Below are 14797 nucleotides of genomic sequence, written 5' to 3' on the forward strand. Positions count from 1 at the left end.
ACAAACTATAATTATTTAAAGTAAATTCTTAGCAACCCATAATGTGACCACAAAATGTTTTAGTTAAATGGGGAAGAGTAAATGGTTTCCTTTTAGAAACTTTAACATAATGATTTGGAATTCCAATGGCACAGTGGGATTTATTTAGCACATTTTCAAGTCAATGATAAAACTACTCTGGATTACATAGAAGTAGGATTGGATTTTATATCCACAAAAGACTGTGGGCCAAATTCTGCTTTCGGTTACTCTACTGTAAATCCAAATATCAGAGGGGTAGCTGTGTTAGTCTGGATCTGTAAAAAGCAACAGAGAGTCCTGTGCATCCATGCATCCGACGAAGTGGGCATTCACCCACGAAAGCTTATGCTCCAATTCAACTGTTAGTCTTAAAGGTGCCACAGGACTCTCTTTTTTAAATCCAAAGTGACTCCATTGACTTCACTGAAGATATTCCAGATTTTCACTAGTGTCAGAGAGCAGAATTTGACCCAAGGTGAAGTCAGAAGTGGGCAGTGTCACAGCTAAATAAAGCAGAACTGCCCATTTCACCTTGAATCATCTCTTGCAATCTTATCTGTTCCACCCTTGTATTTAGCTGTGACACTCTGAGTACCTTTCCCAGACCTGAGGAAGAGCTCTCTGTTGTAAACTTGAAAGCTTGTCTCTTTCACCAGTAGATGTTGGTCCAGTCAAAGATATTACCTCACCCGTCTTGTCTCTGTAATATCCTGGGACCAACACAGCTACAACAACGTATCAAACACCTTTGAAACTAAATTTTGATTTAAAAAATGTTAAGCATTTTTACTCCCAAGTGGGCTTATTTTCCTTCATAAATTATTCTTCTTTTCATGTAAAGACCTAGAAAATGTTGCTGTGCACCATAGAAATACAGTCCCTGCCCCACAGGGTTTCCAGTCTATTGGAAAACGTTTAACCACTGGATGCACACATGCAGTTTGCACTGACAGCAATCTAAGAAACACTCCCACATTTGTAAGGAGCTTTGAAATACAGTGCTTTTCATCTGTAGACAAGGGTTAATTACCACTAATAAATACTTCTGAAGGTAAAGTTTAGCCCATTGTTTAGAGAAGCCACACTGCCTATGATAGGAACTGCAAATTTGTGTCATTTTAAAGTGCAGTTTTGCTCTGAGGAGTTGACTATATCAGAATTGCTCCTTGTTACTCAAGGTGGGGGGGGCATGGATCAGTGTTCACGTCGCACTCCCCATCAGTACCCGGCCCGAGCCAGGGAAGCTAATGATACAACCAGTGGACCAAATTCGGTGATGAATCCTGGTCACATGCCACCTGAGGCATGTGTGCATATACTAGGAAGAAGAAGACTCAAGAGATCCTCCTCCCTTTTCAGAGTATCTGCTTACTTTCATGTTAATAATAGTAGCCTGGCTCTTAACTGATTTTTCAATGGTACAACTCACATAAGTAAGGGCTGCAGTATTAAACCCCTTCCATTAGCACTACAGAATCTATGTATCCATTGGAGAACAAGCTGGATTCTATTCTTATTTGCATCTCATGAATGAAATCATTAACTAAGGCCCAGATCCACAAAGGTACTCACACACCTAAATCCCATTTTTAGGTGCCTCTGTGATCCACAAAGCCCTTACTCAGCTGCCATCTAACCTGTAGGCACCTAAACTCACTCAGCTCCTAAGATTTTACAGTAAGAAAACTCTAGGTACCTACGTTCCTGTCTCTGGGTATGTGCACAACTGCCATACTCTAACCTGTCACCTGTCACCTGCCTAAGCCCCAGAGCAATCCATGAATCAGGGAAAATAGAAACTCATCCTCCTAATTGGCATGCTTCCCTTATGACTTTTTGCCCAGTGGTCAGAACACTCACCAAGCATGTAGGAGAGCTCAGGTGCAAGTTCCCCCTCTGCCTTATGAGAAGGGATTTGAATAGGGATCTGTTATGTCTCAGATGATTGCCCTAACCACTGAGCTAGAGAGTTACTCACTCTTTCTCTGCCCCAATTAATAATTATTCAACTATTGAATAATTAGTGGAACAATTTCAATAGCAGAGACTGATGAGAGGCTCGCCACAATATTCCAAGGCCTAGTGGTTAGACCACTCAGCTGAAAGGTCCCTTCAAGTCCCTTCTCCTCACCAGGTAGAGTGGTGACATGAACCCGGGGTCTCCTACAGCCTTGGCGTTCTGACCACTGAGCTACAAAATATAAGGGAAGTCCTCCTTCCTCTCCCTGGATGTTTTTGTGGAGTTATGTGGCCTCTGATCACACCTATTGGATTGGGCCCTGCACATGAGTCAGGCAGAGGTGCTCACTAGCAGAGATATGCACCTCCCTGCAGTCTGGACTTAGGTGCCTATCTCCATGAGAGAGGCAGGGTTTAGGACACACCCATTTTAGGGGTACTCCACCTAGCATGTTGGCTTTGGAGATAGCACTCTAAGGGGATGTCGAAACAGCAATTTATGCCTGGATCTGAGTCTGGGCTCAAGCCAACTCCCCTTTGCATCCACATTGCAATTGTGCTAAGCCAGGGCTTGGATTCAGGGTCCCAGGACCCTGCAGGGCTGGAGGGTCTGAGACCATGTTAACCTGGAACCTATGGTCTGAGCCCTATGAGTTTCCTGTGTACACATGGCCCTGGCTTGACTTGGGTCCCAGGAGCCCTCTGTATGTATCCCACAGTACAGCTCCTGGAGGCAGAGTAGCAACACTGCAGGCAGCCAGCACAGCAGACCAGAAGCACCATTACCGCCTGGCTGAGCCCACTCCCTGTTCCTGCTCCTCCCTCAGCGGTGACTCTGGCTCCTCCTCACTGCTGCACAGAGCTTACCCAGAGCAGGGAGCAAAGTTGCAAGGTGGAAGGTGGCTCTTGGCTGCTGGGATGTTGGGGTTCATTATTCCCTGGGCCAGCTGAGCCAGGAGCTTTGCTACTCCCTTGCTCCAGGCTCCCACTGCCCTCTCTGGGGCTGTGTATGCAGGGGCACCCGGGCTGTGTGCACTCAGGGCAGTGAGTGGGAGCCTACTCCAAGACTTCCCTGCAGCCTCCTGGGGTATGGCAGGGGCAGGGATAAGGGATCGATGGGTAGTGCTAGAGCACACTGCACCCCAAGCCCTGGGGATGCACTTCACCGCTCCACAGCCAGCAGCAGTCAGGCTGGGGGGGGGGGTGGTTTTTTCCTCTGATACCTTCATTTTATGTCAAAATTTAAAAACAGACAAAAATAAACAAACAAAAACACTCCAATTTAAAAATTAAAGAATTTCAAAGTTTCATTTTAATAATTTGACAGCCCTGGAGACGGATGTCCTAAGTATCCTCAGAACAGGTGCACATGGGCATTTTCCTGCCAGTGTGACAGCCTAGAGGTAGAGAGCCAATTTTCAGATTACATGGTAGTTCACTATAAAGCCTTCTCAAACTGCAGTCATTATTGAGACAGCCACCAAAGGGGCTAATTATGTGGTTTATGTAGTCATGTGCTCCTTATGGGCACATGAGTCCCATCAGTAACATTGCCATAGTTAGGAAACAGGGTGGAAACAGAGTTTTCTCACAGTGCAACACATTTCTAGGGCTAGAGTATCAACATGGGGGGCACTAGGCACTTTGGGATAGGGTTACTTTGACTCAGGTCTGTGCACTGCATTGTGGATACCAGAGCCCTGGTTCAAACACAGGTTAGAAAATTATTAACCAAGAGTTAAAATGCAGTGTAGATGCTCAAGCCCAGGGTTCCCTGACACAGGTCAGCTGACTCAAGTCCCACTAACCCTAGGCTTACTTTGCTGTGTAGACATAGCCTAAGGCACCTATCTCCTCCCCGTTCATTGTATAGGAACCTAGGTGCCTAACTAGCACACTAACCCTTCCTGAGAGCTGGAGACCTCTGTTCAAATCCTTTCTCCCCCTCTGCCAGGGAGGGGGAATTGAATTTGGACTTACCACATCCCAGGTAAGTGCACTAACCACTGGGATAAAAGTTATAAGGTAGGTACTACAACATTTTGTGTGGAATGAGGCAGGCACCTAACTCATTCCCACAAGAAACTACATAGGCTGCTAAACCAGGAGAGGGGTTCCTGTTTGTGGATTGCTAGTATAGCTTGGTGCCTCCTTGCAGCCTGGATTTAGATGCCTATCTGTGAGAAAGGGGCAGCATTTAGCACAGAGGTTCTCAGACTTTTGTACTGGTGACTCCTTTCACACAGCAAGCCTCTGAGTGCGACCCCCCTTCTAAATTAAAAACACATTTTTATATATTTAACACCATTATAAATGCTAGAAGTGAAGTGTGGTTTGGGGTGAAGGCTGACAGCTTGTGACCCCCCATGTAATAACCTTGTGACCCCCTGAGGGGTCCCGACCCCCAGTTTGAGAACCCCTGATTTAGCACATCATTGTCTCCCATTGGCTAGTTCAGGCGGAGAGTCACCTGGCTTTTGTGCATTGCATTCTAAGGTGTCCATCTCCCCCTATTGATTGTCTGGGGAGCCCAGGTGCCTAACTTGGCTTTATGGATCATAGTGTTGTTCCTGTGATTTTCTGGGCACCTAAAAGTTTAGACCATGACACTCAGCATCACAACAGCTAAGTCCCTTTTGTAGATCCAGGTCTAAGACCCGCATTCTGTTCTAATTTACCAATGTAAATACGAAGTAACTCCATTAACATTGGTGCAGTTACTCAAGATTTGCAGCAATGTTACAGAATAGAATTTTACCTGCAGAATTGTGGTGATGATGCATGAGCCAGAAAGGACTTGCAACTAATCCCAGGCAAGGATTACAGGGCTGACCATCTTTTTTCTTGTTAAATGAGCAAGTGCTAAATGACTCTAATGAGGATCAGATACTTATTTGATTTCACTGGAATTTGAATGAAATCATTTTTAGTTAGCTTTGCTTTTGGTTTGAATCCCTATCATCTGGAAAGCAATATATTTGCATTTACTTACCAAAATGTCAATAAGAGCCTATTTCTGTAGGCTTTCTTGTTAAATAATATGGACTAATTTAATAGGAATTTGATTGATATAAAATGCTGTTTTGCCGTTTTCTAATGATTTTTGTATTGAAATGTTGTGACCCAGAAATTAATATATTTGTGCTTATTTATCTTATCAATTGGGGCTAATTTTGTTGGCTTTGCTGTTGAATAATCTGATAAATACAAAAATCAGTTTTGATTTGGGTCCTTATACATTTTTCTTTTATTATTAAAGCTCTTGTATCTGAAGAGTAGTATGTTTGTTTTCACTAATAATATTAATGGGAATCAATTTTCATCTCACTATTAATCTAATTTTTCATATTGAAGAATCAGGTCCCATTTAGCTAAAATACAACAGACAAAAAGTGCAGTTTCCCCCTAGTTGTATACATGTGTTAAATTTCTTTAGCCCAAAATGTCATTATTCAGTATTAGTATTCTTTCTCAAATCAATATTTCTTATTTAAGGTATTCTTAGAGGTAGCCAATGTGCTTCTATTATTTTATTGTGTATTGTTGCCTTAACATTGTAAGGAATATGTTAGTCCATTTTAAAATAATTATGTTATTGATCTAATACACTGAAATTATTAAAAAAAATAAACCGAGCAGATTAAGACCTCAGTCATGCAAAGGGATCCATAAATTCAAACTTCCCTACACCTGAACAGAGTCCTGTTGAAGTCAATGGACTTTGCATTGGCAGAAGGAACTGCATTGTGTGATTGGAGCCTGGATTTGTAGCTCACTGAGAGACAAGATGTGTGGAACCCCGCTATGTCATTTTAAAAGTGCCACTTGTCAGACTCGAATTACACCTTAAGACTGCTATGAAGCTGTAATTTGAGAGCATTTAGGGTGGAAATGTTCACTTAGCCATCTTGAAAGCTCTTCGTTGTCGTGGAGACATTCTGTCAGAGAGCAGAAACAATATCATGTGATGCAGGTGACCAATCACACAGCACAAATAGTGAATCAGAACTAGTGATGCTTAACACAACAGTCACAACACATAATATGCAAGCAGCTTGTAGGCTGATCTAGGTACACATGAACTATTCATTGAATGTAAAAAAAATAATGTGTAAAAATCGAGGTCTCTGAGGAAATTTGTAGATCTTATCATAAAAGCTAACTTTGTCAAAATGATTACTGTATGTAGTTTGCCCAGCTCTAGTCTGTATTTACTTCCCACATAACAGTACAAAAATCTGCCTCAATATAAGTAAACTACATTCACTAATGAAAATGCAAATATACATTTCAACTGGTATTCAGTAACACCTATTTTCAGCTTTTTGAAATTGATAATTTAAAAAATATAAAATTATGTTATGATCACTAAATCATTTTCAGTTTAATCTTCCCTTTTTCTAAGAGTTGGAAATAATTAACTGTTTTAAATGTAATTCCTTCATATTCTGTATTCAAGTCAGGCATTTAAAAAAAGCAAAATGATATTTTAATCACTATTTTCATAATTACAGATCCCATTCTCCATTCAAGTCCCTTTTTCAATTAACATCCCATATTAATGGGCTTATTCTCTCTACCATTTTCAAGTGTAGCTTTCATTATCTCTAATGATAGTTACATTTACATGTATATGTAAAAGAAAGAATGTCACAAATTTGTAACTAACAGAAGTTTTTTAATCTCCCGATCCTCCAAACTGTTATTTTCAAACTTTCTAAAGTGATGGCTAAAGATGACTGGAGCTATTCAGAATTCTCATATATTCACTCTGAGTTTCTTGTCTGATACTTACCAATTGCTTTACATCTTTGACTGACTGAGTTCTGTCAGAAATTAGTTGCTCATGAGTTACACTGTTCAAATGTGTAGCAGCTGTAAGTCTCAGTTTATGATTAGTATAAAACAATGCAAATCCAATTCATTTATGCACCAGTCCTAGTCTTCCTCAATTGATTACTCCAATTATTTTATCACTAAAAATTAATTTAAAATAAGTCTCTGGTCAGAAAAGTGACTCTCAAAATAGGTTAATGTTTCATATTTATTCCATATTAATGACTTCCAATGAAACTTGCTCAATTTACAAATCAAAAATAGATTTGTCTAGCCACCACCTCATCAAGCACAACCTGGTATTGGAAAATCAAAAACAGCTGTACATTATCATCAACCATAAACATTTTTAGATATCAACTAAGGCCTGGATCAGGGCGTAATTTCAGCCAGAGCTGTCTGGAGTGGAGCGCCAGTAAATATTTTCAAACCCACGGGAGCCCCGGTGCCTTCTGCGAGGCAGAAGCCCCAAGCCCTGGCACGTTCCATGGGGCTGAAGCCCCAAGTTCCGGCGCCTCCCGCAGGGCTGAAGCCCCAAGCTTGAAGCTCCAGGAAATACTCGAGAATTTAAGCCTGGCCTTGATCCTGTAAGATGTTCCACATGGGCAGACCCCTATGCCCTGCAAAGCTCCAGTGGAGTCTGTGTAGAGATAAAGATCCAGTTGTACAGAACAGCTTGCAGCATCAGGGCTTAAGGGCCCAAACCTGCACTCTCTACACAGTCAAAATTTTCATTAGTTTCAGTGGGAGTTTTGTCTGAATCAGGAATGCAATGTCAGGTTCTTAACTGACGGGTTTGTTGATGATGCATGAGAGAAAATGGCATACAGCTCTGGCTTTTCTGTAACTATTCTGATTTTGTGGTGCTGACTCCAGTAAAAACCTGTTTGTCAGCTTTCCACTGAATCTAGATAGCTATAACTAAAAAGAAACCTAGCAAACACTGTTTGGGTGATCATAATTACACTTTGGGTCCACTCTTGCAAGCCCTCCATACACAAAACTCCCATTGAAGTAAATAGGAATTCCATGCATTTAGGGCTAGTGGAACCTCACCCCTAAATTTAACAATTTACAAAAATATGGGATAAAATACTCAATACATCTCCTGTGGGGGCCTTTAACAATTATAACCACCTCTACTACACTTTCAAATCTTCTCTTGAAGCCTTAATGATTGAAAAGACTTATTTCTAGCCAATACATATCAATGAAAGAGAAATCATTCAGGACATATAAATAATGCTGTGTTGAATTGGATAAAATAATCCATGGTTTTTGGTATGTAATGGCATTTCACAGATACAGAATCAACATCCTTTATTTTCTACCCCAAGGTAAAACATAGATAAATTGTATAAAAGAGGAGTCACATTGTCATATTTACTATGGATGTTCACTGTAATTAGTCCCTGGCATATGTTCACCTGTGGACAAACAATTCATCATTCTGGTAATTTATCTATTCAAAGGGAAAATGTTTGAGAGAGGGAGTCTAATGAGTTATTTTTAAATTAAGGAACAAAACAGAGTGTGGGGTCCGATTTTCACTCGTGATTTCTAATCCCAACTCCATCACTGGTTTGCCATTCTACCTTGAAAAAAATCACAATCTCTCTACCTCAGTTTACCTAAGTGTAAAATACCATAAATATAATAATACCAATCTTAAAGGATTATTATGAGTCTTAGTTAATGTAAACACACTAAGAACCTTGGATGAAATGCACTAAACAAATGAAAAATATTTTTATTTTCATCATGCTCCTCTGGGTCCCTTGAAAATTTTGTAATAGAGTCTTAAATGCCAAAAAATTGAGAGAAAAAATGAGGGACAAATTCTGCTCTAAATTACTTTATTTGGAGTAATTCCTTCATTCTTTTATTAGTAATTCCATTGTTAACAGTTACATCAGTGACAATCTAGAGTAATTCTGTTATTATTCCAGTGTTCCCAATATTTCAATGGGTCATTCTAAAGTGTGCAGAACTTCCTAAAATAAATTGTTCAGTCTGTAAATACACAATTCAGCACCTTTCAGGAGCACTAAATTATCTTTTTAAATGAACCAGAAAAAAATATTTCAAACTCGAGTAATTATAAATCCTTTCATCACCCACCCTCTGGAGGCAGCAAGGAAGGATGGTCCACTGGTGAGGGATGCAGTCTGTGATTCAAGAGGCTCACGTCCAATGTCATGTTCTCCACAGATTTCTGGTGACTTTAGACAAGTCAGTTGGCCAAGATTCTTGAAATCAATGGGATTTAGATGCCGCCTAATCCTGTAGGTGCCTCAACTCACTTGGTGTCTAAAGTTTTGCTTTAAAACATCCCTCCATGCCTAAGTTTCTGCCTCTGGCCATAGGGTGGCCAGTCACACATTTCTGGAATAGCAGACATTCTGGTACTTCTTGGAATGGGGTGCGTGGCATCCCCCGTGGGATCCTGCCTCCACCACATGACCTCACAGGCATAGTGTGTGTGAGGTCACACCCCACAGGAGTGCCTATCTTGCCTGTGGGGCCCAATCCAGTCCCATTCAAAATCCAGCTAGAGAAGAAGAAGCCTCCATAATTTTTAGCCCACTGGTTAGAGAACTCATCCAGGATGTGGGAAACCCACATTCAAGTCCCCCCCTCTGCCTGACGGGCAGAAAGGATTTGAATAGGGCGCTAATCTTTTAAAAAAAGATTGTGAAACATTTAGATACCATGGTAATGGTACCTAAATACCTTATAAATACCTAAAATGAGAAGCTGTGAATTTTACATGTAATCCATAAATATGTGTGGGTGTTTTAAGATTTTGGGGGAGTGGGTGGGAGAGGGGTGCATTTGTATAGCATATGCCTAGATTCCCAGGCCAGAAGGGACCATTGTGATCATCTAGTCTGATGTCCTGTATAACACAGGTCATAGAACTTCCCCAAAATAATTCTTAGAGCATATATTTTAGAAAAACATCCAATCTCGATTAAAAATTGTCAGTGTTGGAAAATGCACCATGACCCTTGGTAAATTGTTCCAATGGTTAATTACTCTTACTGTTAAAAATGTATGCCTTATTTCTAGTCTGACTTTGTCTAGCTTTATATTATGCAGCAGAATACTTTCCTTTTTACATTTGTGATTTTTTTTAAATGAAACATTTAAGGTGTTTTTAATGGAAGAATGAGGGAGGGAATCACAAATACATAGGAAGATAGACAAAAAGAACAGGAGAAAGAAGGCTGACAAGACAAATTAAGGGATCAGATTTTAGAGGGGTAGCTGTATCCACAAAAACAACGAAGAGTCTGGTGGCACCTTAAAGACTAACAGATTTATTTGGGCATAAGCTTTCATGGGTAAAAAAACACTTCTTCAGATGCATGGAGTGAAAATTACAGATACAGGCATAAATATACTGGCACATGAAGAGAAAGGAGTTACCTTACAAGTGGAGAACCAGTGATGACAAGGCCAATTCAGTCAGGGTGGATGTGGTCCACTTCCAATAATTGATGAGGAGGTGTCAATACCAAGAGAGGGAAAATTGCTTTTGTAGTGAGCCAGCCACTCCCAGTCCCTATTGAAGCCCAAATTGATGGTGTTAAGTTTGCAAATAAATTGTAGCTTTGCAGTTTCTCTTTGAAGTCTGTTTATGAAGTTTTTTTGTTGAAGGATGGCTACTTTTAAATCTGTTTTTGAATGTCCAGGGAGATTGAAGTGTTTTCCTACTGGCTTTTGTATGTTACCATTCCTGATGTCTGATTTCTGTCCATTTATTCTTTTACATAGAGACTGTCCGGTTTGGCCAATGTACATGGCAGAGGGGCACTGCTGGCACAAGATGGCATATATCACATTAGTAGATGTGCAGGTGAATGAGCCCCTGATTTTTCCCTGCAGCACCCACTGGGAAAAATTAGCAGATGCTCTGCACCCACCGGCAGCCAAGCTCCCCCCCCCCTTCTTCTCCCCCTGCCTCCCAGCACTGTTTGGCGGCGCTTAGGACTTTCCAGGAGGGAGCGGGAGGAGTGGGGACATGGCGTACTCGGGAGAGGAGGCGGTAAAGAGGCAGGGGCAGGGACTTGGGAGAAGGGGGTGGAATTGAGGTGGGGTGAGGGTGGGGCGGGGGTGGGGCCAGAGGCATGGGGGGTTGAGCACCAACGGGGCAGAGGGGAAGTCAGCACCTACAGTCACTAGAGGACAGAGTAGGCAACAGGGTTTGTTATAGGGATTGGTTCCTGTGTTAGTGTTTCTGTGGTGTGGTGTGTAGTTGCTGGTGAGTATTTGCTTCAGGTTGGGGGGCTGTCTGTAAGCGAGGACTGGCCTGCCTCCCAAGGTCTGTGAGAGTGAGGAATCGTTTTCCAGGATAGGTTGTACAGTAGATTGTTGATGATGTGTTGGAGAGGTTTTAGCTGGGGGCTGTATGTGATGGCCAGTGGTGTTCTGTTATTTTCCTTTTTGGGCCTGTCCTGTAGTAGGTGACTTCTGGGTACCTGTCTCGGTCTGTCAATCTGTTTCCTCACTTCCCCAGGTGGGCATTCTAGTTTTAAGAATGCTTGATAAAGATCTTGTAGGTGTTTGTCTCTGTCTGAGGGATTGGAGCAAATGTAGTTGTATCTTTTGGCTTGGCTGTAGACAATGGATCATGTGATGTGTCCTGGATGGAAGCTGGAGGCATGTAGGTAAGTATAGTGGTCAGTAGGTTTCCGGTATAGGGCGGTGTTTATGTGACCATCACTTATTTGCACTGTAGTGTCCAGGAAGTGGATCTCTTGTGGGGACTGGTCCAGGCTGAGGTTGATGGTGGGGTGGAAATTGTTGAAATCCAGGTGGAATTCTTCAAGGACCTTCTTCCTGTGGGTCCATATGATAAAGATGTCATCAATGTAGCACAAGTAGAGGAGGGGCACTAAGGGACAAAAGCTGAGGAAGAGTTGTTCTAAGTCAGCCATAAAAATGTTGGCATACTGTGGGGCCATGCGGGTACCCATAGCAGTGCCGCTGACTTGAAGGTATAAGTTGTCTCCAAATCTGAAATGGTTGTGGGTGAGGACAAAGTTGCAAAGCTCAGACACCAGGTGTGCTGTGGCCTCATCAGAGATACTATTCCTGACAGCTTGTAGTCCATCCTTGTGTGTAAAGAGCTTCTACATCCATGGTGGCCAGGATGGTGTTTTCAGGAAGATCACCAATGCATTGTAGTTTCCTCAGGAAGTCGGTGGTGTCTCGAAGATAGCTAGGAGTGCTGGTAGTGTAGGGTCTGAGGCTAGAGTCCAAATAGCCAGATAATCCTGCTGTTGGAGTGCCAATGCCTGAGATGATGGAGAGTCCAGGATTTCCAGGTTTATGGATCTTGGGTAGCAGATAGAATACTACTGGTCGGGGCTCTAGAGGTGTGTCTGTGTAGATTTGTTCCTGTGCTGTAGCAGGCAGTTTGTTGAGCAGATGGTGTAGTTTCTTTTGGTACTCCTCAGTGGGATCGGAGGATAGTGGCCTGTAGAATGTGGTGTTGGAGAGTTGCCTGGCAGCCTCCTGTTCATAGTCCGACCTGTTCATGATGACTACAGCACCTCCTTTGTCAGCCCCTTTGATTATAATGTCAGAGTTGTTTCTGAGGCTGTGGATGGCGTTGTGTTCTGTACGGCTGAGGTTATGGAGCAACTGATGCTGTTTGTTCACAATTTCAGCCTGTGCATGTCTGCGGAAGCACTCTATGTAGAAGTCCAGTTCGTCATTTCGACCATCAGGAGAAGTCCATGCAGAATTCTTCTTATTGTAGTGTTGATAGGAGGGTTCCTGTCAGTCAGTGTGCTGTTCAGTGATGTGTTGAAAATATTTCTTGAGTCAGAGATGGCGAAAGTAGGCTTCCAGATCACTGCAGAACTGTATCATGTGCATGGGAGTGGTGGGGCAGAAAGAGAGTCCCCGAGATAGGACAGACTCTTCTGCCAGGCTAAGTGTAAGGTTGGATAGATTAACAATATTGTTGGGTGAGTTAAGGGTACCACTGTTGTAGCCCCCTGTGGCATGTAGGAGTTTAGATAGTTTACTGTCCTTTTTCCTCTGTAGAGAAGTAAAGTATGCGTTGTAAATGTCTTGTCTTGTTTTTTGTAAAGTCCAGCCACGTGGAAGTTTGTGTGGAAGGTTGGTTTTGTATGAGAATCTCCGGTTTTGAGAATTCATTCTTGATCTTCTCCTGTTTGCTGTACAGGATGCTGATCAGGTGGTTCCTCAGTTTCTTTGAGAGTGTGTGGCACAATCTCTCACCATAGTCAGTGTAGTATGTCGATTGAAATGGATTTTTTACCTTCGGTCCATTTGGTATGCTGTCCATCTGTTTGCACTTGGAGAAGAAGATGATGTCTGTCTCTATCTGTGCGAGTTTTTTCATTAAGTTGATGGATTTCCACTTCATATGGCTAAATTCAGTGCCTTGCATGGTGTCAAGTATCAGAGGGGTAGCCATGTTAGTCTGTATCCACAAAAACAATGAGGAGTCCGGTGGCTTTTTTACCCATGAAAGCTTATGCCCAAATAAATCTGTTAGTCTTTAAGGTGCCACCAGACTCCTCGTTGTTTTTTGGGGGGGGATCAGATTTTGTTATTTATTACATTAATGTATCTCCTAAAGAACATGTTAAGCATGTTCAATAATTTCACTTTGGAGTTCTGATGAAATAAACAAATCACTTGTGTCATTTTTGTGATGTTACCAGAACCTCTTAACAGGAGTTGGTGGGACAGTATTCCTGAAACGTACAGCCACTGAGAGAATTTACAAAAACAAGCAGTTTACTAGGTAGGTATCATACATTGAGTTTTCATCTTTTTTATAGAGTGGTTTAAGCCTCAAGAAATATTTTATTTTATTTTGTTTAACATGATGACTTTTTCATAACTAGCTACTGGGGGAATCATGATAAAAGAAATAGAGGCAACCAGAAAATGTTCACTTTCAAATAAACGACATTCAGCTTTCTGACTATCTGCAGAAATTTGAATCAGATGTCTGCTGTTCAAGTTATGTACTATCTACTTAAAGCTTCTGGCAATGTTATCAACAGGAAAATGAGAAATGAGGTGGGAAACAGTAAGAGAACTTGAAAACAAAAGCTTAGGGTAGTGGATCCTTTAAATGTAAATAGTTTCCTTTATCTCCAGGCTAACCTACTCAGCTAGCCACTTGGCACATTGTACAAAAACTACATACATACAGCCCCCTAATTACCAGCTTCTTGGTGATTGTGTTGTGTTGGCCTTGATAGTCAGATATTACTGTTTCAGCATCAGCTTAAATTTAGTTCTTAGCATATAGTCTGAGATGTAATTGGTTGGAAACTTCTGCTTTTCTACACGCAATCCCATGGCCTTCACAAATAAATTCATAAAACTTTCAGATTCATTCAGAAGTTCAACAGGAAGCAAGCTCATTTCAAAATCCTGGAAAATCCCAGTTCTAATCATTTACTGTCATTTTCCCTGTAAATTACCTATGTGGAGATAAGTGGTTGTTTTATTTGTAAGCTTGAATGCTAATTTCCAGTATAAAATTTAAATGATCAAAAAGTACTGTGCAGTGCATGGCAAATATTTGTGGTTACTCGTCTATAGAGCCAACCCTGTTGGCTTCATTGTCTGATGACAGAAAGACAGAAATGAATAAAAGAAGCTATGATGCTTGCTCTAGTAATTCCTACAATATAGTTACTGTGTTGTGGTCTTTTCAAAGCATTCAGGGAACTATTATCAGGTTATAAATCATATATATATATATTTTAAGGAACACCTTACTTGTGTTACTAATTCCACCACATATAATTAAAAATGAAAGATTTTGAAAATCTATTCTCCTGATTCTGCAGTTGGAGCTTCCCATATGGAGCTCCACTGACATCAGTCAAGCAGGAGCAGAGCCTAATTTAGGCCCAATCTTGTTCTGCACAATGCAAGAGGTCTGTCCACAGAGAGCAGCTTGGAGGATCAGGGCCTT

The sequence above is a fragment of the Terrapene carolina genome, unplaced genomic scaffold (genome assembly GCF_002925995.2).
Source record: "Terrapene carolina triunguis isolate 2854851 unplaced genomic scaffold, T_m_triunguis-2.0 Scaffold62, whole genome shotgun sequence".
NCBI lineage: Eukaryota > Metazoa > Chordata > Testudines > Emydidae > Terrapene > Terrapene triunguis.